This window comes from Thermobia domestica, chromosome 11 (genome assembly GCF_964235325.1).
Source record: "Thermobia domestica chromosome 11, izTheDome1.hap1.1, whole genome shotgun sequence".
Taxonomy (NCBI): domain Eukaryota; kingdom Metazoa; phylum Arthropoda; class Insecta; order Zygentoma; family Lepismatidae; genus Thermobia; species Thermobia domestica.
The window spans coordinates 147636790-147659745 of NC_137464.1; positions in this window are offsets into that span (position 1 = coordinate 147636790).

Sequence of the window (22956 nt, forward strand, 5' to 3'; positions counted from 1 at the left end):
AGCGTTACCGGACCAAATGTTCTTTGGACGAAATGTGCTTTAAACTAAACATCCCTGGACGAAATGTCCCTTGGACCAATTTTCTTTTGGACGAAATGTCCTTTGGACCAAATGTCTTTAAGACCAATTGTGTTTTGGACGCAATGTCCTTTTGACCAATTGTGTTTTGGACGAAATGTCCTTTGGACCAATTGTCTTTTGGACGAAATGTCCTTTGGACCAAATGTATTTTGGACGAAATGTCCTTTGGACTAATTGTGTTTTGGAGAAAGTGTTCTTTGGACAAATTGCCCTTTGGACCAAATGTCCCTGGACCAAATGTGTTTGCACTAAATGTCTCTGGACGAAAATTCTTAGGACGAAATATCTTTGGACGAAACGACCCCCAACCACCCACGTCCCATTCTGTTTAGCGCATTGTAGACAGCATCCTCTGAATACTGGTGAGCTTGTCTACGTTTTACTTTCAAAATCTCCATTTTTTTTCTTTTTTCATTTGTTTCTAATGAAAAAAGTTCAGGCATTTTTGGATTTTGATATTTGCAATTGTAAGAGTGGCAATAGCAAGAGGAGTTCAATTTTGAGATACAGCTTCTGAGCTTTTAGAGGAGCTAACTGCTGGAAATAAATTTTTGAATCACCTGTAATATATGAATTATTATACCTAGTATAAAAAGCTGAAAGTAGCTATATCTGCGTGATTATCACGGTCGAATTGCAAAGTCAAACGAAATGACATTTGGTATATAATCAGGCCCCAATCCCAACTGGAAAGTTATCATACGCGTATCACTTTCATTATAACATATATCCTTAGTGGGGAGTAGGTGTCCGAATTTTTGCGAAAAACTGAGTATCTTACAAGCCGTTCAACTTAGAGAGCTGAAATTCAGTATATAACTATTTATTAAAAATAAACGTGTCTTGGCAGTTTAAAAAATGTGTTTTATGAACGGGGAGGGATTTTCTATATATTGGAAATTGGTAGTGGGTTGATTTGTGAAAAAAATCGAAAACGATTGATATTAGTTGAGAAAACAATTGACGAATGAAAACTACAGTCACTCGCATTTTATACCCACCGCTTTCTATTATAATAATTGCTGAAGCTGGTGTTTAATATATGAATCGTTTAGAGCATTAGGCAATCAAACCATAAAGTTGTGAGAAAAATGGACATAACATTTGTATTCCAAGCTTAATTTCATGAACATTTTAAATTAGTACGGCACGCTTAATTATATGGAAAACTAGTTTTTCTTTCTTTTTTTCTTATGTTGGTCTATTTTATCTTGATTTGATACTTTCAAATTTCATCCTGTTTTCTACTGAAATATATATGTAAGCCAAGAAAGAAATAATTATATATGATAAATTTAAATTCATCTTAATTTGGAAGATGAGAAACACTTTATCATTGTATATCGTAAAGGTCAGATCCACCGGTATCGTAACAGAGCGATGCTTGAGCGATTGACGGTAGGAATTCTGTGAAAATTTCGCAGTCTTGTTTTATTTCAAGTGTAACCTCTTTAGTCAATGGAGAGAAGGACGTGGATCATGGGTCAGAGTTGATTACGTTGGTGGGTCGGAGTTGGTCACAATGGTTCAGAGTGGTTCATAGTTGGTGGTGGGTCCATTCTGTATTCTACCATTAATTTCATAATTAGCAATCACCCTGTCCTTTAGCTTAAAGACACAATCGTGGAACGTAGAATTTAATATTAGTGATGTAATAAACCCATAATGGCTCGCTTCTTGTTTTACCTTGGTGCATTATACTTTTGCAATGGTAAGAGAAGTGTTTACCTCTTCTGGATAGTTTCACAGTTTCACATTTGTGGAGGTGGTCACGGAGTTTTCAATGAAGGATTTATTAGCATATTGAACGCTCGCTATTTTGCACAAGTTAGCATAAAGACTCGAGTCTCTTACCATTTTTTATAAATTTTAGTGATACTTTTAAATGACATACTACTTGATTCCCCTTGCCATTTTCAAATTTTGAGTTGCACCCCTCCTGAGACCCTCCGGGGAACCTTGGGGCAAATCATTTTCCTCGACACGGGGTACCTTCGAAATTATAAAATACATGTTTTCCGGTGTCGACATCTGTTTCATCGTTTCAGACTTTTATTATTGTCAACAGGCTTCATGGATACCGTGCTTCTTTATTCTCTTAGTTTTCAGATACAAGCCCCCATGCCGTAAGCGTCAGTGGACCACCGCTGCGCAACTGGCGTCTTTTCGCCAAAAGTTGGTGATCCCGCAGCTACGATCCGTGGTGGCCCCACTTCGGTTTTGAAAATTATATCACCAGTGGCAGAGACTCGACGAAACGCCAACGAAGCACAAAATTCCTCCCCCAAAACATGTTAAATCGCCCATATGCTTGATTTGTTTATATTCAGGTGAGTATAGAAAACACTAGGGGAAAAAAGCAAGTATCCCAAGGTGGGCGCGAACCTTCAACCTTAAGTTTACTTGCCACATATTCTTCTGACTTCGCCACGGAAACGGTGAAGAAAATCTCGCTTGTAGAAAGATAAATTATTGAGGTCTTAATTTAGCCAATCAAACAAATCCTTCTATCTCGAGTTCTGTGAGATAGTACTGTGAACCGTTTCGAGATTTTTTGCTTTCTGGTGGGATACTATCTATGTGCAAAATTTGAGAAAATCGCCGACGCGCACCTTCGGAGACTCTCCTCTTTAGTGCAATGTTGACCAGAGATGGTGTGGGTCAATGAAACCTGGATCCACAACATACTGACCCACCACACATCGTGACCCACAATGACTCAACACCCAACGTGACCCATTCACACACCATGACCCACTCTGACCCACCACCAACTATAAACAACTCTGAACCATTGTGACCAACTCCGATCCACTAAAATACATCGTCATTAAGTTTGATCCATTATCCACGCCATCCTCTCTACTGACTTAAGAGGTTATATTTGTAATAAACCAATTTTTTCCAGTAGTTAGCTCCTCTAAAAACTCATAGCCTGCATCTCAAAAGCCAAGTAGTAAGTCCTATTGCCATTGTTACAACTGGAAATATCAAAATCCAAAAGAGCCTGAACTTATTTCTTCATGAAATGAAACCAAATGAAGAAAAGAAGAAAACTGGAGGTCTTGAAAGTAAAACGTAGACAAACTTGCCAGTGTTCAGAAAATGCTATCTAGAAGGCACTGAGCAGAATGGGTTGGTGGGTCAATGGGTCAGTGTGAGTCACAGTGATGGTGTTTCGCAGTGGGTCACGCCTTGTTGACCTACGATCCACTGACCCACTCACAAATCTTCACCCATTTGACCCACCGATCAACTCAATCTCTGATTTTATATTTAGTATATCATTTAGAAGACGAAACATACATCTACACATTTTTTCTCGATTGCGAAGGCTAGCTTGATACATATACTAGTTGAGATGGTAATTTCTTCTTAAGGTGAGAAATTGATACGATTAAAAAGCCCATCTTGAAGTGGTAACAAATTACATTCCAAAGTTATTAGAAACGTTTTCGCGACCCCAGAAAACTATTACTTCGACAAATATTTAAGTAAGTTTTTACATTTTATTGATCATATCTCCAAGCCCCTCATCCTGTGAAGATGGGGATGAATTTGGATATTACACCATAGAGTGCCTCACTACTCATCTCAACGACCCAGAAAACAATGGATAACACTCTACAATCAGTCATTTTACACTACCTTTACATGTTACTCCTCCCAACTTCCATCCCCTGAGGTATCTGAATTGCACAATATTTTTTTCTTAGATTGAAAGTAATATGTCTCCCATGTTAGGTAAAAGTTGCTCCAGACATTCCGGAGTTTCGCTGGAATATACAAGTATACATACATCAAAACATTTAGAGCTGTGTGAGCAATGCTTTCGATGTTGCTCCTGTAAATTCAAAATCCAGGTGGCATAGTCGCTCATACCAAAAACACGGCATTAAATTACATTGTGTTTGTAATAGTGTCACGAACTCAAACTATGGATTTGACAATAATCTCAGTCACTTGAGATATTTTATTTTTCATCCTTTATCGCCTGCCATAATAATGGGTTTTGAATCGATTGAATTGATTTTGAGTTTAACGTCCCGTCAACAGTGAGGCTATATGAGAGGTAGACCTACTAATTAACGTAGAATTCGAACTACATGAGCTCTCGCTGGGGGCCGAATCTGGGTCTCCCACGCCGAAAGCGTGTACGCTATACGCTTAACCACAAAGGAGCTTTACGATGAGAGTTAAATTTGGAGTTTAACGCTTTCGGAGTTCTAATTATTAATATCTGCAATAACGAAAACTATGGATTCGACACTAATATCGATCGCTTTTACTTTATATATATATCCCCCTCCAACTCCCAATAGCTTACCCCGAGAGTACTTTTTTAGACTGTAAGCACTATATGTAGGAAGTTTGTTTACATGATGGAACACACACACACAATATATATATATATATATATAAGAGGCGAAGGGAAAGGGACCACATCCATATACAAAAACCTTGCAGATTATTGAACTGAAATCCTTTGGAAAGAAATCCTATTCTGCCTTCTTTCTGGAGTATAAATAAGTCTCTTAGACATGACTTCGTGTTCGTAAATTTCCTGTTTACGTGGTTTTGGGGATCGGGAGTTTTGTATTTGTAACGAAGATTGGAATTTGTATAATAATTTCTGTTTATACCCGAATAGTCTCTTTACCTTTCAGAAAGCGTAAATCACTTGCTGTAATGAGAAAATTCAGAAGTAACTTCTGATGACAAATAGCTGCAAATAAATACACTACATAATTTATTCATTGCGATGATATTATTTTCTTAATTTGTATTTAACATTCACATATATCATAGAATACCAATGTACTGTGAACACCTGTTATATTTTAAACATAATAATCACTATGTTCTGCAATGATTATATGTTATATATATATACAACTGACGTATTTTAATATAATTATTTTATATAATTTTTCATGTATTGCATAAAAGAAAATTCCATAAAAGCATAGAATTTCATAAAAGAAAACGTTGACTCAGATGGCAATCGAATCCTCAACCTTACGATTTGAAATCCAACGGCGTACCACTAAGCTAACACAAGCGCTCTTCGGAGAATACTTCTAGCGATATATAGCTGTATTTAAGATAATAATTACATTCATATCCACTGCAAACGCTGTTTTTGTTCTACTTTGACATTTATTTTAGTACTCAGGAGAGAATAATGTTCTATGTCTTAACTTTCACCATTCTTTTACATATGGAAAGATTCGCTTACGTATCTAAATATTCCATTAAATATGGAGAGCAAAATGACAAACAAGCATGTGCTGACATTAATACAAAGTTTTGAAATATTGTATCATTAAGTATTTCAATCAATGTTGCTTTTTTATATATAATTGGTGACAAGTCTTATTATATTTAAAAGAAGAAAAACACATCTGCAAGATTTTTCCCGATTGCAAAGATTGGCTTCGAGGTTCGAACCTGGTTTACTTTTTCCCCGAACATACCAAAAGTTGGACTTAGAAAATTTTTGCCTCGAAACAGCAATAAAGAATGCGCTCAACCTTTTTGAGACAAGGTGTACATTCTAGACATGTAAAACGTTTGTTCATAAAAGGTCATTAAAATATTTAATTTGCAAAAAAAAAAAAAAAAAAAAAAACATCGTCTAACTATTTCTTCCGCACCCTATATATTAAGATAAAATGTGACTAAACTAAGTAAAACATTTACTCCGAATAGTCTCTGCAAGTAATTTGTAGAAAATTGTCAGAAATAATGAACATAAACTATTAGTAGTCAATTAAAAGTGTAGCAAGTGATAATTCTAAACCCAAGTAGAATATTCATTCTGCTTCATTTAAATAATAAACATTTTACAAAAATAATGATCTTTTTTCTGTATCGTAAATATTTTAGTAAATAAATAAATAAAATACATATGTATAATTTAATCATCGCAACTGGATAGCTGATTCCGTGGGTGAAGATAATGAATATTACTACAAACTGTTACAAAGGTGGGGGCCGCAGTGGCCCAGTGGAAGCCGGTGGGTGTAGCTAAGCAGCCTGAATTGTCAGCCTGTAGTGTTGTCAACGGCTCGAGCGGCTCGGCTTACGACTCAGTCACCACCGAGCCGAACCTTGAAGTGAGCCGACCCTACACCTCAACATACCGAGCCGGTACGAGATTCATAAAAGTGATTAGATGCTAATACAATATGAAGTATATGTTCTATAAGCCTTTTCCACAATTCTACTGCTTAGGGCTGAAATCAGTCAATACCGAGGAAGTTAATTATTTGTCCCTGACTGAAAACTGTTCCGCGAAGATATCTTTAAACAAATCCCATTTTTATGGAACATAGTGAAATTGATCAAAGACAAGCGCTACAATTCGACTCAACTGACATTTGTGTGTATGTGCGGCCGTTTGCCTGTTCCACAACTATTGCTTTGGTTCATTTTAATGAAAATTGGCTTATGGTTTCAACTAATAATCCTATTGTTTGGGATTTAACTCTATCAAGAATAAGAGGTGAAAGCTAAAACACTCACCCTTTGCACATACACATATAGAAAATTTGTGTTATAGGTGAAACAACTTGAAAATCATTTGATTAGACAAAATATAGCCTATTTTTACTTTAAGCCATCCGCATCATTCGAATTGGTTGCGGGTGAAATTGGCAATGGATAAGCGCGTAAAAGGGACGAAGTTCCTCTGAACGTCGAAACTTGGTTATTTAAATATTATAATAAAATATTTTTAAAAATAACTTCCACCATATTGAGTCAATTTGATTCAATATGGCGTATATTTTCTTTGGGGCTTCTCGATCATCACTATTAAACGAACTCAATTGGGGTCAAGAGAAAAATGAAATTAACTTTTTCAATTTTACGTCCAAAGATTATGCCCTGTAGACTAAGGGGGACGATGATTGAGGGATGTGAATTATGATGGTAGACTTGGTGGAATGATAATGTGGGAGGAGAATGAAGTACGCCGGCTATCAAGAATTAGAGGTTGAATTACTTTACCCTGCCGTTTTAAGAAGATCCAGTATAACTTCTGTAAAAAGTATTTAATTTTTAAAGAATATGGTGCGAATGTAATTTGGAGTGTATGAACAAGCCACACTTTTAGGGGTAAAATCAGTCAAGAATGACCAATCGCCCCCTCCCAATCATGTTACTTTACAAAATTCAAACATTATTTCGTAGGTTCCCAATTATCTCCGCTGTTTGGAATTGGTCAATAATAAATGAGTAAATTTCATTCCTCTTGTCATGTAACAAGAAATATTTCGTGCAAATTAGAGTTTTGTGAAACATAATGTGTTTTGTTTGAAATTACAGGCATAAAGTTATTGTTTGGAGTTGAATTTGGAGGTAAAAGAGGTGAATTAATTTCATTTCGTGAAACTGTTAACAACATTTTTTCTCCAAAGTTCCAAATTTTCATGAAATAGTAGGTATGTTTTCTTTCAGGATGTAGTTAGGTCTATTGTTTATGCTGTTACGCATGAGAGTTGGGGGAAATTAAGACAATTTCAAGATTACATTTTACGATGACTTCTGTGCTTTTGTTAAACCTGATTTCATGAAGCAACTTTTATTTTTGAAAGTGTAAGAACTACTATTGTTGGTATTGACTGAAACTGATGAAGAGAAAGATAATGTAAATGTAAAAGTTGAAAAGAAATCCGCTCGCTTCTTTAACACGCAACACAAGTAGTGGTGATAAAACGTTATTTTGTAAAGAATAAATAAAATATATAATTCTAGTCCCAAATGTCTTTTGGGCATTAATTAGGAAAAAAATAAAATTAAAACTATTTTTTCTAAAAACGAAATAAAATATTTAACTTTAGCTCCAAAGGTCTCTTGAACATTAATTGGGATGAAAATAAAATCAAAGTTGAATTTGATGAGGAAAACGTAAGACATTTAATCCAGCTTCAAATGTCTTTTAGGTTAATTGAGAACAAAAATGAAATGTATAAGTTCTTTACCATTGAACAAAAGAAGAAAAGATCAATAAAAGGCAAACATTTGAAAATGAGAGAGTTCTAGTATTTTGTCTAGTCACCTTCTGCTTCTATAACGTCACCCAAACGATTAGGTATACTAGCTACAAGATTCGAGAATATAGTTGGATGTTGTTGGAAATTATTCCAGAGTTCTATTACATGTGCCTCAAGAATTCCTTTGTTACGGTCTTGTCGACGTTCTTTCCATTCTTGAACCATTAACGCCCAAAGATGTTCTATGGGGTTAAGGTCTGGCGATCGAGGAGGCCATTCTATACATATTAGCTCTGGATGATCTTCCAACCATGCTTGAGTTTGCCTCGAGGTATGAACACCACTGTTCTCTTGCATAAACACGAATTCCTCTTGTTCTGGAAATTTTTCGTGTAGAGACGGAAGCAGTATATCCTCCAGTACTTGGATATAAGTCGCACTAGTCATTCGTCCAGGAACAGGAACGATCTCGCCCGGACCTTCAGCTGTCATATAGCCCCAAAAAAGAGTTGAAATTCGTCTTGAATGTTCGGTGCGAATGACATGTTGTGGAAGACATGTGTCCCGCGTGGAATGTATAATATCATTCTCCCTTACAGATCAGAGAGGAACACCTTCTCATCAGACCAGATGACGAGATCCCAATAGGCTTGTGGAAGACTCACGTTCTTCTTAGCCCATTCTGAACGCCTTTCCTTGTGGTAATCTGTCAAAATAGTTCTCATAGCTGGTTGTGCGTGATGGAGTCCAGCCGCAGTAAACCGTTGCCTAACTGTCTTGTGTGAACATCCTAGTTCAACAGCTTTGTCTCTCAACACAGACCGATGACGCAAAGGATGGTTCCGTACTTCTTCAACGAGAGCTTCATCTTGGGTCTTTGATGTTGCCCGCGGTCTTCCACTTCTGGGTCTTGACTTAGTCCATTCTCTGTTTCCCTGCTCCCTATGACGATCCAGCCACTTTCTCACGGTTCTAGGATCACACCCAAAATCTTTAGCAATGAGAGACAATTTCTCACCATTAGCAGCACGGCCAATAATTTCGCCTTTTTGAGCGGCAGTTAACTCCAAAGCGCCTTTAGTTCTAGGCATTTTTGCTGACACTAGAATCAGAAACGAAATACTCCACAGGATGTATGAATGTGAAGGCGTGTGTTAAGGATCAGAGTAATATTATGTGTTGATTTATTTATTGATGCATATTCTCTGTGGGTATTATCAATTTTATTTTTGTAAAGAAGCAAGTTACTACCCGCAAATATAAATATAATTCTAGCTATACTTTTTTTCTATTTTTGACAAAATAATATGACGAGTGTGGATCTTTTTATTTGCTTTTGGGTGTGAGACTGTTGACCAGGGTGAAAAAAATCATGATTTTTTTTAAAAATATGATTTTTGTTACATTTTTTTTTACTTAAATCGATTTTTAAATTTAAATCAAAACTTTCTTTTCGTATAATACAAGTCGCGAACTGCAGAAAAGACATTAGGAATTAGTATTAAATTTTAATTATGTCATTTAGGTGGAAGTATTGGGATTTAATTTTGAATTAATACCCAGTCGTTTGCCTATTTCTATCCCAAACAATGTGTCTCAAGCATTATGGAAAAAACTTACAGCAACGTTTATCAATATAACCCTTTTCTTTTCGCGAAAGTTACTGATGTTTGACAGGGGCATATATTTTTTTTTTTAATTGAAACTAGTTAGCCGCACGAAATACATATAAAGTCCATAAATTTCGCCTAAAATTAACTAACTCTATGGTGTATGGAACCCGGAGGATCAATTCCACGTTCACAAAAGCTTTCCCTGACTTCTATCCTTAGCCAACTGGATCCAGTTTCTACTTTGTATTCCTATATCTGCGAAATCCATCTAAAAGTTGTCCTCCCATCTGCGCCTAGGTCTTCCTAATGGTCGTTTTCCGATTGGTCTTCCAGTTAAGACTTTGAAAGCGATCCTACTTTTTTCTATCCTGGCTACATGACCTGCCCACCTGAGTCTCCTAGACTTGATGACCCTAACAATGATTGGTAAACCGTATAAATTATGTAGTTCCTCGTTATGAAGTTTCCGCCATTCCCCATTCCCGTTCCTTTTGGGTCCGAATATTCGTCTCAGGATCTTGTTCTCAAATACTTTCAGTCTATGCTCTTCCCTCATATCAAGCGACCATGTTTCGCAACCAAACAGAACAACAGGCATGATTATCGTTTTATATATTTTAAGCTTCAAATTTTCGACAGAATTTGCGACGACAAGAGATTTTGAACTAAATAATAACACGAATTCCCTGCTTTTAGTCGACATTTAATTTCTTCGTGAATATCGTTTTCGTCTGTTAATATTGATCTTAGATATTTGAAAGTATTCACTTTATCAAAAGTATTATTCGATATTTTAACGCATCCAAAATTTGCCGTATTACGATCCCGAATAACTTCTATGTATTTAGTACATAAATTTCGCCTGAAGTTTTAAAATCTATTATTTTTTTTTCGCAGAGGGGATCGAGCTTTCCTAAATACGACCCTATTACCTGAAAACAAACAAATAGACTGGACACAAAAGAACTTTCGTCTTAAATTTTCATGATGATTTCTGCGTTGGAATAGTTTTAACGATTTAAAAACCCTGTGTTACAAAGAGAAGAAAGCAGGATTTACCCGTTATCCGTTGAAAACTGATTTTCTCTAATCATCCTCTGCATGATACTCGTTTTCATATTGTGCTTACATAATTTGAGTCTCGTTGTATTTTATTATTATCTTCCATAATCGAAATAACAGAACAGAAACGGCATTTTACTTATTTTCACTTTAAATTAGTTTATTTCGGATTTTGATTTAAACCAACGACTTTTATTCAAAACATCAAGTGATTTAAATCTTGATTATAAACGTGATTTAAATCAGACTGATTTAAATCAATCCACCCTGCTGTTGACCCAATGAAATTTTCTTCAGTAGTAAGCAACTACTTATTCAATGAGTCATCACTAAACGCTATAGGCAAAGAAAGGCAAAGCAATATCGCCTGAAGGCCGTTTGAAATGCGTGTCTTGTCTTTGGTTTACCTGTGAAGTGAAGGCACTTTGTTTCTTCTACTAAGTTCTGACACATTTTGTCAATGAAATTGGTCTGTCTGTGAAAACAAAGAGAGGAAAGAAAAAAATATGAGCTATCCGCGTCAGTCTATTAGATCTTTAAGCATGTTGGAAAAATAAACCATGTCCTGTATTTAACCAAAATATGGTTAATAAACTAGAGTTATTATCATTAAAGGCCGTATGTGTCCTGGAACCTTCTATTATACCTGGAAAAGTTCGTGTCAGATCCAGAGGAAATGTAACATTTTATGATTATGCAACGATAAATGAAAAAATGGAAGTACACTCTGTCTTAGTGTTCGGTGCGGAAGACCTTGGTTCGATTTCCAGTGTGAGTTTATCTGGTTTGGGACAACACGTTAGCTGTAGGCCCATGTCTCATATAGTCTCGGTGCTGCAAATTAAGTTATACTTCTAACCATCCAACCCATCAGTCTTAGAGCTTATAGGATTATGAGAAAGTGATTGGTGTGATCCGTGATGCGTTGCAATTAAAAAAAGCCATAATGAGAATAACAATGCTGGATATAAAAGTTGATCTCTCTGAAGCATCGTGACTTATAATTAAATTTCAGATTTTTATCTTCTAAAAATTGGGCCTATGGGTTCCTAATAAAAGCTTGGCAAAGTAGTTAAATATATTCTGAAACTCATGAAATAGAATCAACAATTAATTTAAAATTATTGACTGAGTATAACTGTAAACCCAGGGTTTAAAAAGAAATATGTAAAAATAATTAGACACATAGTTGTATTCTTCTGGATTTTCAAAGCACGTTTTCACTGTTCACATCAGTTTAAAAATTATCAACCAACTAATTACAATTTCCATTCTCCACACGAGAAGAATAAGTGTACGAAAATGTTATTTGGGAAGTATTTAAGCCCCTTTCCTCCCCCCAGAAAAACAGCCAATGATAAAAGCTATCCCAGTCAATCCACGTGTTAACTACGTATGTTCAAAATTCATTGTAAACAGTTAAATTACATCCTTGCTTTGACCATTTAATTAGGATCTTGTAGCAGTTACCCCCGTTCCCCACCCCGTAGATTCTACACGACAAATTTTACTGGCTCGCTTGATTGAATTTTGACAATCCCTTAAAATCAAATAACTTACCTTTTCTGTTATTCTCAAGCGCTTATACTCTTACAGAACTTGCAGTTATCTTTCAGTGCAATGTTTTGATACACACAGACGCACACATGAAACAAGAAAGGCAAATATAAATTTAGTGAGAAGAGAAAGCAGAATCGTGTTGTTATAATTCCATTTAAAAATTAAATGAACATTAATGAAAAATATTGAAAAAAAATGAGAAATTAGTTTCACGTTCCACGATAAAGTCCTTTAGGCTAAAAGAGACGGATCATCAACGAAATAGTGTTTCTTAAAGTAAAGTTTTAATAATCTTCTAACGAAAATCGAATACGAGACTACACGAACCACAGGCGCACACGCTACCCACTAGATCAACAGGAACGGTTAGGGCTTCTTTAACTGTGTCGTAGACACTTTCATTTCCATCATCTCCAGGTTTGTTCGGTCATACCGGATCCAGGTAATGAAATTCTTATCTAGCTTCATTACTGTTTCCCAATAACAAATTAATTACATTTTTCTCTTGACCCAATTGATTTCGTTTAATAGGGGTGATCGAGAAGCCCCAAAGAATGTATACTCCATATTGAATCAAATTGACTCAAAATGGTTTAAAACTATCACTTGCTACACTTTTAATTGACAATTAATAAGTTTATGTTCATTATTTCTGACAATTTTCTACAAATTACTTGCAGAGACTATTGGGAGTAAATGTTTTACTTAGTTTAGTCATATTTTATTTTAATATATTTTAAATATATTTTATTTTATTCTTTTTGTTTAATAAATATAATTATATTTTTCTTTTTCTATGGGAATTAACAATTCTCATTCTTTCTGTTTATTATAGGAATAAAGAAAAATATTCTGAACAATTTTAAAGCACTTAACACCAAGGCTTAGATAAATATACTATTTTATTTTGTTATCTGTGTGATATATGAGATATATTTTTCTTTCATATATAGGAGAATTAACGTTTCCATTTTGTCTCCTAAGGAAATTAGAAAAATGGATATTCGTAAGAGCATCGGTTTCAAACACTTAATGTCAAGGAGCAGATAGACTATTCTATTTTGTTCTCCCCAATGAAATAAGCATACCTTTTTCTTTCTTTCTTTCTTCATGGTGGCCCTTAAGACTTACATAGTCAATAGCCAGTAGTTTGCCTGAAGGCATAACGTCGCGTAGCAAACAACTCGGTTCGCCACGTGCCATTATACCTACCTTCTCTGAATAGAGTTGGAAGTCATTTTTTAATTTTCATGATTTCATGGAAAGTTTTATATATATATCTTCAATTCTGTACTACTTCCACCACTACTACTTATCTCCCCAAAAGTAAACAAATCGCCTTTTTGAGTACTCTTTTCATCATATTTTATTGAAAAAAAAAGTGTTATGAACGATTTAAAAAAAATAGAAGAATTTCCTTCGCCCGGGTTTGAACTCACGTCAAGAGAAATTCTTGTTACCAGCCTACAACGCTAGCGCGCACGACCACGGAAACCGATAGCAACAAGTGTATGATTTCTGTTATATACATAGGTATAGGCAACGTAGCAAGATACGTATAACACCAACCAGAATCGTGTATTTAGTTACTACTTCCGGGAGCACTCTTCCGAGCAAGATCTCAACAACCTAGTCCAACCTAGAGGTTAACTATGTCAATAAAATTCATTTCAAACGGTTCAGCCATTTTTCGTTATGATTGACAACGCATTTTTCATTTATATACCATGTAGATATACGTTAATAGTATTGTTACTGTCTTTCTTATTTAAGTTATTTATTGATATAAAAAATGATGTATTAACTTTAATATTTAACAGTATCATACAAATTCATCGTGCGTATGACGACGTGTCGTCGTCTCTAGGTCTGTTCCGGTCATGCCGGGACACGAGTGTGATTGCTTCCAGGTCACGAAATTCGTAACCAATTATCACTGCTTCAAAATACCAGTATAATAATAGGGTATGTTCTAACCCCAACGGGTAGGAACTGACTGTGGTTACATTTTTTCCCCCTAAAAACGGAGCTTGATTCTCAGTAGAATCCTATGGTTTCGGGTCCCACGTTAAGCTGTAAGTCCATGTCTCATATAACCTCGCTGCTGAATGGGACGCTAAAGTAAAAGCAACTACTACAACTAATTACAGACATTCTACAAAGAGCACTGCGGACCATTTTCTTCATAATAAATATTTTTTTCATATCAAACAGTGCAACTATAGATGTATAATTACAAGCACTCTATTAAAATCTTCCGAAGTATTCAGAAATCTAAGAAAACAAAAAACAAAAAAAAAAACAAGAAACAAACAAAAAAAACATTTGATGTATGAACTTCTACCAAACATAAGTTCTAGCAAGCGAAGTAGGATATTTTTAGCATTATTCAATTTGATCAGTTGCTACATTTGCTAATAAAAAATTGACGTTAAATGTTCTCCCTGAAATATACACAAATGAAAAATACTTTTTGATCAAAGATCGGGCTTTAGATTGGTTGATTTATATAAAAAGAGTGAGTTTGTAATGACATTATTACAACCATGGGATTCAAACTTGTGTTGCGTTATTCAAGGTTTAAAGTTCTTAACATATTTCAGATTCTATCGAGAATCAAATTCAAGGTGTATATTTCAAGGTGAAGTGTCCATATCTGTTCAAGAAACTTTTATTTCAGAATCTACTGGCAATATTATCGCTAACTTCAAATACCCTGCATTTCATTCAGTTTATTGTATTATAAAACATTGCTTAGCTCCATTATAAAATTGTTCATAATATTTGTCATATTATTTTCGATATTTTTAGGTATATATATATATATATATATATATATATATATATATATATATATATATATATATATAGTTTCATATCATTATATAATGAAATGTAATTCCATAGTGACAGTTTGAACAATAATCTCTGTTTTGTTAAGGACTAAAAGATGAGAATTTTATATAAAAACGAAAAAAACAAAATTAGTGATATTTAGTTCCAGAAATAGGGATGATGGAAGTCAATGTGTTGATCACACACAAAACAGCTGAAATCCATTTCCTTGACCATATTCAATTTATTTTGAGCTGCAATCTTTTTCATAGTTTTTATTAAGAGTCAAATGTAAAATTCTACTTCAATTTTTCGCTTGACAAGAAAAAAATAAATAAATACTTGCAGCATATCGAATGACACCTTGAACTGTAACCATATGTTTCTTTCTACTGGAGTCCTACCTGATCAATAATAAAATAAAAATAAAACATAGCGACACGAAGATTCGAACACGGGTCGCGGAATTTGGAAGTCTGCACGGATCCAATGAACTACGAAATAAACCACATAAAACATCTACGCTATAAATATATGACAATAATCGTAAGCTTCACGCTGTGAAAGAACTTTTTTCCTTTTATTAAGTTTTACGATATTTCTGTAGTGTCTTGGGTGAACTGTAAAGAGATAGGTCATGCAGTTATTGATTTGGTTAGGGATTGAGCTTTAAAAACTTTTAAAACATTTAATTAAATCGCGATATGGTAGCAAGGAATGTGTAGCGATTTCATTCTAATAGTAATGGGGAAAATATAGTATCCCACGGAAAACATGCATTTTCTTATGTGACAGAGAATACATCACTTGGTAGCAGGGGCGTAGCCAGGATTTGATTTCAGGAGGACCGCTGGCTAAATGTTCATTTGGGATATGTCCGGGGGTTCACCCCGGGAAAAAGTTTAAGTACAACCGCAATCTTAGGCCTTATATTAACAACTTCTACAAATGTCGGGCGTTCCAAACCTCCTGGCTACGCCACTGCTTGGTAGCATCCATTGTTCCTGATCATAATCAGTCTGTTTACTTCCACTTTCAGCCATTCACGGGAATTCATAGAATTGGAAATAATTCGTTTGTATAAGTATAATTATGCAGAACATCGATGAATAAATGTTTTGTGTTGCTAAAAATGTATGCAAATTTTTAGGAAATTTTCTAGAGAGGTGGAAAATATTCTTCTCAGGCTGGGACAATAGTAATTAAGTTAGTTATAAGGAAAGAGAAACTAGAGACGGGGAATTTCTCTAGCTTCCCCATACAAATAAATCACTGGTCGTAACGAACGGTTATTCCTGACGTATGACTGTGTGACATTCTGTGTGTCTCCGTGGATGAGTGAGCTAAGGTGTGGGTTGATAATCATGCGGTTGAGGGATCGAGTCCGGTCGGGGGAAGTTGGTATTTTTTTCCATTGTTCGTTCCCCATATCTTAAGATGTTTCTCTCCCTCCCTAATTATCTGATGCTCTCAACTGGGTTCTCCACTTGAATTCAACAATTGGTAATGGGATGCTCTCAGGTTCGGGTGAGCTTTTACATGTCTACTTACAAAATCAAAATTTGCGACAAAATATGGATGCTATCCGATCATTTTGTCTCCAATTCTGAATTTTCACATGTAAGTGTTTTTCTCCTTCATCATATTTGCATTTTCCGTTCTCCTATGTTGGCAATTATGACATAAGATGGCTTGTTAGCAAGATTTCAAATCATAAAAGCGCTATTCCAATAGGCTCACTCTCTTTAAGCATTTGATTAAAAGTATATGTTACCATACTGTAGGAGGGGAGCATTCGCTCTTCATACACCCCCCTGGTTCTGCAAAGTCATTTCAGATCAAACGACTTAAAGAGAGTTCATTCCAACAGCAACAGGATTGGACTTTCATTTTTTGTTTCAATTTGTCGTCTGAAATAGGACTTATTTCGTTTTGGAGAAATGATGCTGTAGACAGTAGTGGGAATTTCGCCCAAGTGTACGGGAATTTTCAGCTCCTGGCGATTATGCCACCCGCCTTCCTTTACAGCTAATTTGGTTGCATACTCCCCGGCAAATGCTTCGGACTCAGTTGCTGGAGCACCTTAGCCGTAAATCTCCATATGGCTGTACCATCCAGAAGTGTTCCCCGCTGTACATATAACAGAAAAGACAATCCCTTTATAAACATCCAAGTGTATGTCATTCCACTTAGTGAGCAACTTTGTAACTTATAGAATGCCACATAGATTTGCTGTGATGATTACTAAATTAATCCCTAATCATAAAAAAATAGTATGAGGGATTAACTCCTGTCTTTCCAAATACAGTTTCTCCCAGGCTTGTGGAAGTCAGCACGCCGTCGTGGCAGTCAGCACCTTCATATTTGCTATCAGCGACAGTCGTGGCAGTCAGCACCAATAATTGGCTGTGGCAGTCAGCACCCGTGGCAATCAGCACCTATCCCTCATACTTAAGATTGAGTAAACACCTGAGCCCCCGGGCACATGTCCTTTGAGAATAGTATTACTTTGATTGTTTTGTATTTAAAATGAGGAAAAAGAAAATGATCAAACACTGAAATTTTTAATTCAGGCTTATTGATGTGACTTTTACTTCTTCTGATGACACTGCCGGTAGTTGAGTTGATTTGGAGTTTAACGTCTCTTTCAGCAGTAAGAATTTGTGAGACGGGACGTACTGATTAACGTGGAATTCGAACCACATGAGCTCCCGTCGGGAATCGAACTCGGGTCTCCCAAGCCAAAGGCGCGTAGGCTAACCGCTTAGCCGCGAAGGAGCTCACTACCGGTAGTCACCAGATATGTCTATTTTATAAGGTATCCAAATAAGTTTTTGCCGTTTGTAATGGCCTTGTTTGAGGGTCACAGACATGCTATGACGTTAGTCACGTGCACGCGACGCGATAAGGAGGTAGGCAGAGCATTGACCGACATCAGTAGGCGCTCGTTGGGCACATTACAGAGACCTAGCTCGTCTAGTGGCAGAGTGAAATGTAGGTGACGAAGCAACTCATTTGGGGGTGTTTGCTGTATGACTTCAAGGTAGGCCTATCAGCGGCCGCATCACGTCGCCGCATATGCCAGGCGTTCAGGGAGAATGCCGTGAATGAACGCTGAATGCCGTGATTCAAAAATTCCGGACCGACGATTTGGGCTTGAGTGATGAGCCCCGCAATGGACGACCACATGTGTTGGATGACGACGCCCTGAAGATAGCCATCGAGTAGGACAGTAGTCTTACCTGTCAAGAACTTGCCGAAAGGTTTAATGTATTGATGGAAACAGTCAGGCTGCACCTGCATTGCATACGGAAGACATACAAGTTGAGTAAATGGGTACCACACACATTGTCAGCGACCAACAAACGACGGCGAGTTGAAGCCAGTTTATCCTTGCTCTCCAGGAACCAGAAAACACCAATATTTGGTCGATTGATCACTGGTGACGAAAAGTGGGTCCTTTACAACACACCCAAGCGTACTCGACAGTGGTTGTCGCCACGTGACGCAGTTCCACACACCTCAAATCCACCTCTGCATCCCAAGAAGATTATGCTGTGCGTATGATGGAATTATCGCCATGTAATTCATTATCAGCTCCTACCACCAGCCAAACCATCAATGCGGATGTCAACTCCCTGCAGTTGCAACGAGTGCACCGTGCATTGCAGGAAAAGGAGCCGGCATTGGTTAATTGCAAAGGTGTGCTGGTCCTTGACGAAAATGCAAAACCACACGTTCCAAAAAGGGCCCGAGAAACCATTCTGCAACTGGGTTGAGAAAATTTGTGTCATCCACCATATTTCCGTTACCTTTCCCGGACTTCTTTGCTTCCAAGACCGCTGACTTTTACCACCATGGCATTGTACAGTTGAGGGAACGTTGGCAGAAGGTGCTGGATGCAGATGGTGATTACTTCGAGACGTAAACGTGAGTATTTTGTGCTACAACGTAGACTCTGTGCGAACTTTGAAATCTGCAAGAACTTTCACGTCTTCTCGGCCTTCCCGAAACCTTTTTAACCACTTGTTCACGGTTGGCTCCTTCAGAGAATTGTCTCCGTACACTTGTTTCAAACACTCAAAAATCTCACGGCCATTCTTACCTAGCTTTGCAAGAAACTTGATGTTGATGCGCTGTTCCTCAATCAGAGAGAGCTCCATGCCGACGGCAGGTGAAACAGGGTAACTTTCAACAAGCAGCCACACACTCCTACTGACACGCAGAGCTCTCTGACTCGAACTGATGGGATGGGATTGGCTACAGCAGTAGTGCCACCTGGCGATGACTGCAACCAGTAAAATAGTTATTATTCAACATTTATACGTATTTTACGGACAAACCTCGTATATATATATATATATATATATATATATATATATATATATATATATGTGTGTGTGTGTGTGTGTGTGTATGGATTGAAAAATCCGGAGTGCCAGGTCACCTTGGCAGCTAGAAATACGAATTTGGGGCCTAAGTAATTTAAGATCAATCCATGTACGCCTATGTACCAACTTGGAAGCCAGGTTGGAATTTTCGATCGCCAGGTCACCATTAGTGACTGAATATTTCAGTTTGGCGATAGACATTTACATAAATCACATCTTGCAACAAAACACTTTAATCTTGTTGCTGGATTCAGACTTCAGGTTTCGTGGCTAGCCTATAATATATGACAAAGCAATATATAGAAGTTATTACATACACCGGCCTGAAAAGGTCAGAAATATGGTGTTTGAAGCGAATAACTGACGATGTACAGGGCAAATGAACACATTCTTACACCCAAGACTATACTTCAGCCCCTGCCCCTTTCCGTCAAAGAAAACATATTCGTAGTTCTTGTGTTGTAAATTGCAATGATCAAATTGTCGGCACAATGAATTCTGCATTTAGTCGCGACTACAGAAAATTTCACCTTGAATGCACGTTTATAGGCCGGACCACTCTATAAACTAACAGCGTATTATAACATGTAATACAGAAACGTCTACACAGGAAATTTCTAGTTAAACGGATCAATTTCTTTTGAAATATACAATGCGGGGAAGAGGGAGTCAAATATGTAGCCCTAGGTTGGAGCCTAGGCCCTAAATTAAGCCTGACCACTATCACCGGTACTTATGTGCACCATAGGGCTGGCTAGAGTAATATTATTTTCTGTATTCTTTATTTGCACGGTATTGAGAAACTGATAAAATTTGCTAACAGATAGAGGGACTTTCTGAACTTCCTTTCGCTACAGCCCGTAAAAATCTCTGGCCGGCCAGATGGCGCTCTATCTACTCGGTGATGCGTAGTTAGCGAATCACCGCGCAGGCGTCATTATTTTTGATTTCCTGGGCTAGAGTTTCATAGTTTTTTATTCAGATTACATTCCAATTGCCTCATGATTAGGGTTGCCAACTGGCCAGCCTTTCACCGGCCTGGCCAGAAATGTTGCTGTTATTTTGATTAAAGCCGGTGTCTGGTGCAAACTTCTTACCAGCCCATTTATGACCGTTTTTTTTATTCATATTTGTATCTAGTTTGAAGTATAGATTTAAAAAGTAACTTTCATTCTGTAAATCCAAAACTGTGACCTTTCACCATCTATCAACGATTAATATATTTTGTTCATCTGTTTACATAATTTTAAAGAGATGACAGGGACTGTATCACGGAAAATTTGAAATTTACTTGTAAGGAATTTTACACATTAATTGAGAGTAAAAAAGGATTTCTTAAAGCAATTTCCTGTAGTTGAAGTATAAATAGCATTTTCCAAATCCAAAATTGTCACGTAAAGATTAATTGTTCTTTGTTTCGATAATTTTAAAGAGGTGGTGATAAATACAATAAAATGATCAATGCCGATTTCAGTTTCTCATTTATAGTAGGGATGGTCAATTCCGGAAAGTGAAATTTCCAGAATCTGGATTCCAGAAAATTTTGGCCATACCTAATTTATAGCACAATGTATTTATTAAACTTATTAGTGAATGTACTAAGGATATGCAGAATACAGGTGCTAATGTACTTTTGTTCACGATAGTATTTTCCTTCCCATGGGGAAGGGGGGGTCGGTTTTTCTTTTTTCCATAGTTGGTAACCCTACTCATGATACTGAATTAACACTGTATAACTACTAGTAATGGATCCTTCACATCAAAATAGCGCACACAAACAATTCGGCTAAGCTGGAGCACAGCAATATAAAAACAGTATACATTTTATATATATATATATATATATATATATATATATATATATATATATATATATATATATATATATATGTTTAATTCTCTCTATTTGTAATCGGTCAGTAAATTTTGATACATGTGTCACAGAAAAAGAGATCGAAATGATGGAAGAATATACTATATAATTATTTGTTGAAATCTTATAAGGGGTTAAATGTAGAGCTTCCAGGATTTTTTAAAGATGACTAATCCTTAGTTTTCTTGGTGATAAATTATAATACGGGCAGTGTTGGGCAAATTTCAATTGAATTAACAATTAACAATTAATCTGTAAATTTAATTGTTAATTGCAATTAACAATTGAAATAAGTAATGGTTAATTGTTAATTGCAGTTGGCCATTAAAAAAGAAGAATCAATTGCAATTGATCAATTGATTGAAAGTAATTGCAGTGGAAAGTAATTGCAATTGAATTCTGTAATTCAATTACAATTGAAATTAATTGACAATTGATTCAATTGCAATTGATTTCCACAGCAATTACTTTCAATTGATTGATCAATTGCAATTGATTTTTACTGATTAATTTTCAACACTGTAGTTCAGAGAGGGCGTGGGGCAATGAAAACTTTAGCCACGACCAATTGACTCACCACCCGTCGTGACCCACGACCCACCGTGACCCACTCTGACCCACCACCCACCATAAACCACTCTTCCCACTGTGACCCACAGATCCACCAAAACCCATTGTCATCAACTCTGACCCATGATTCACGCCCTCTTCTCTACTGACTAAAGAGTTTAAACTTGTAATAAAACAAGCCTATAAAATTATCACTCATCGGAGTTTGAATTTTTACGATCAATAGCTCAAGCACCGCACTAATACAATAACGGCGGATCTGACCTTTCTAATATAAATAAAATAGAGTTTGTTCGTGTGTCTATCTGTCTATCTTTGTGCGACCTGTGGACGAGACGAGTGGACCGAAACTTTTCAAAATTTGGTCACGGGTAGCTTGGTGTAGGCCCCAGACCAAGACGAAGAGTTTTTTTTTTAATTCCTTACTAGGGGGTCTCTAGGGGACGTTTACCGGGACCGGCCTGGGGACCAGACAAGTCGACCGAGAGTTACCAAATTTTGGTCAAAGATACCTTGGTCCAGGTCCCACACCAAGGCAAAGCTTTCTCGAAAAAATTCGAACCAGGGGGTCTCAGGGGGGCGTTTACCGGGACATGTAAAAGTAGTAGAAAATGACCGATATCAGTGTCGATTTCATAGTTTTCGCGGTCGCTGAGATCAATGGTGAAACTCCGATCGCATTAACTTCCAAATTCACCGTATTCGGCTACGGGCCGTGGCTCAACGGGGGGGGGGAATGCCGAAACGTACAATTAATCCAAAATGCCGATATTAGTGTCAAATCCATAGTTTTCGCGGTTGCTGATATCAATGGTGACACTACCATTAGCGATGACTTTCAAATTCATCCACCGTTGTATGCGGGCCTTGGGTCACCAGAGGGGGGAATTCCGAGACATGTAAAAAAATAATCGAAAATGACCGATATTAATGTCAAATTCATAGTTTTCGGGGTAGCTGAGCTCATTGGT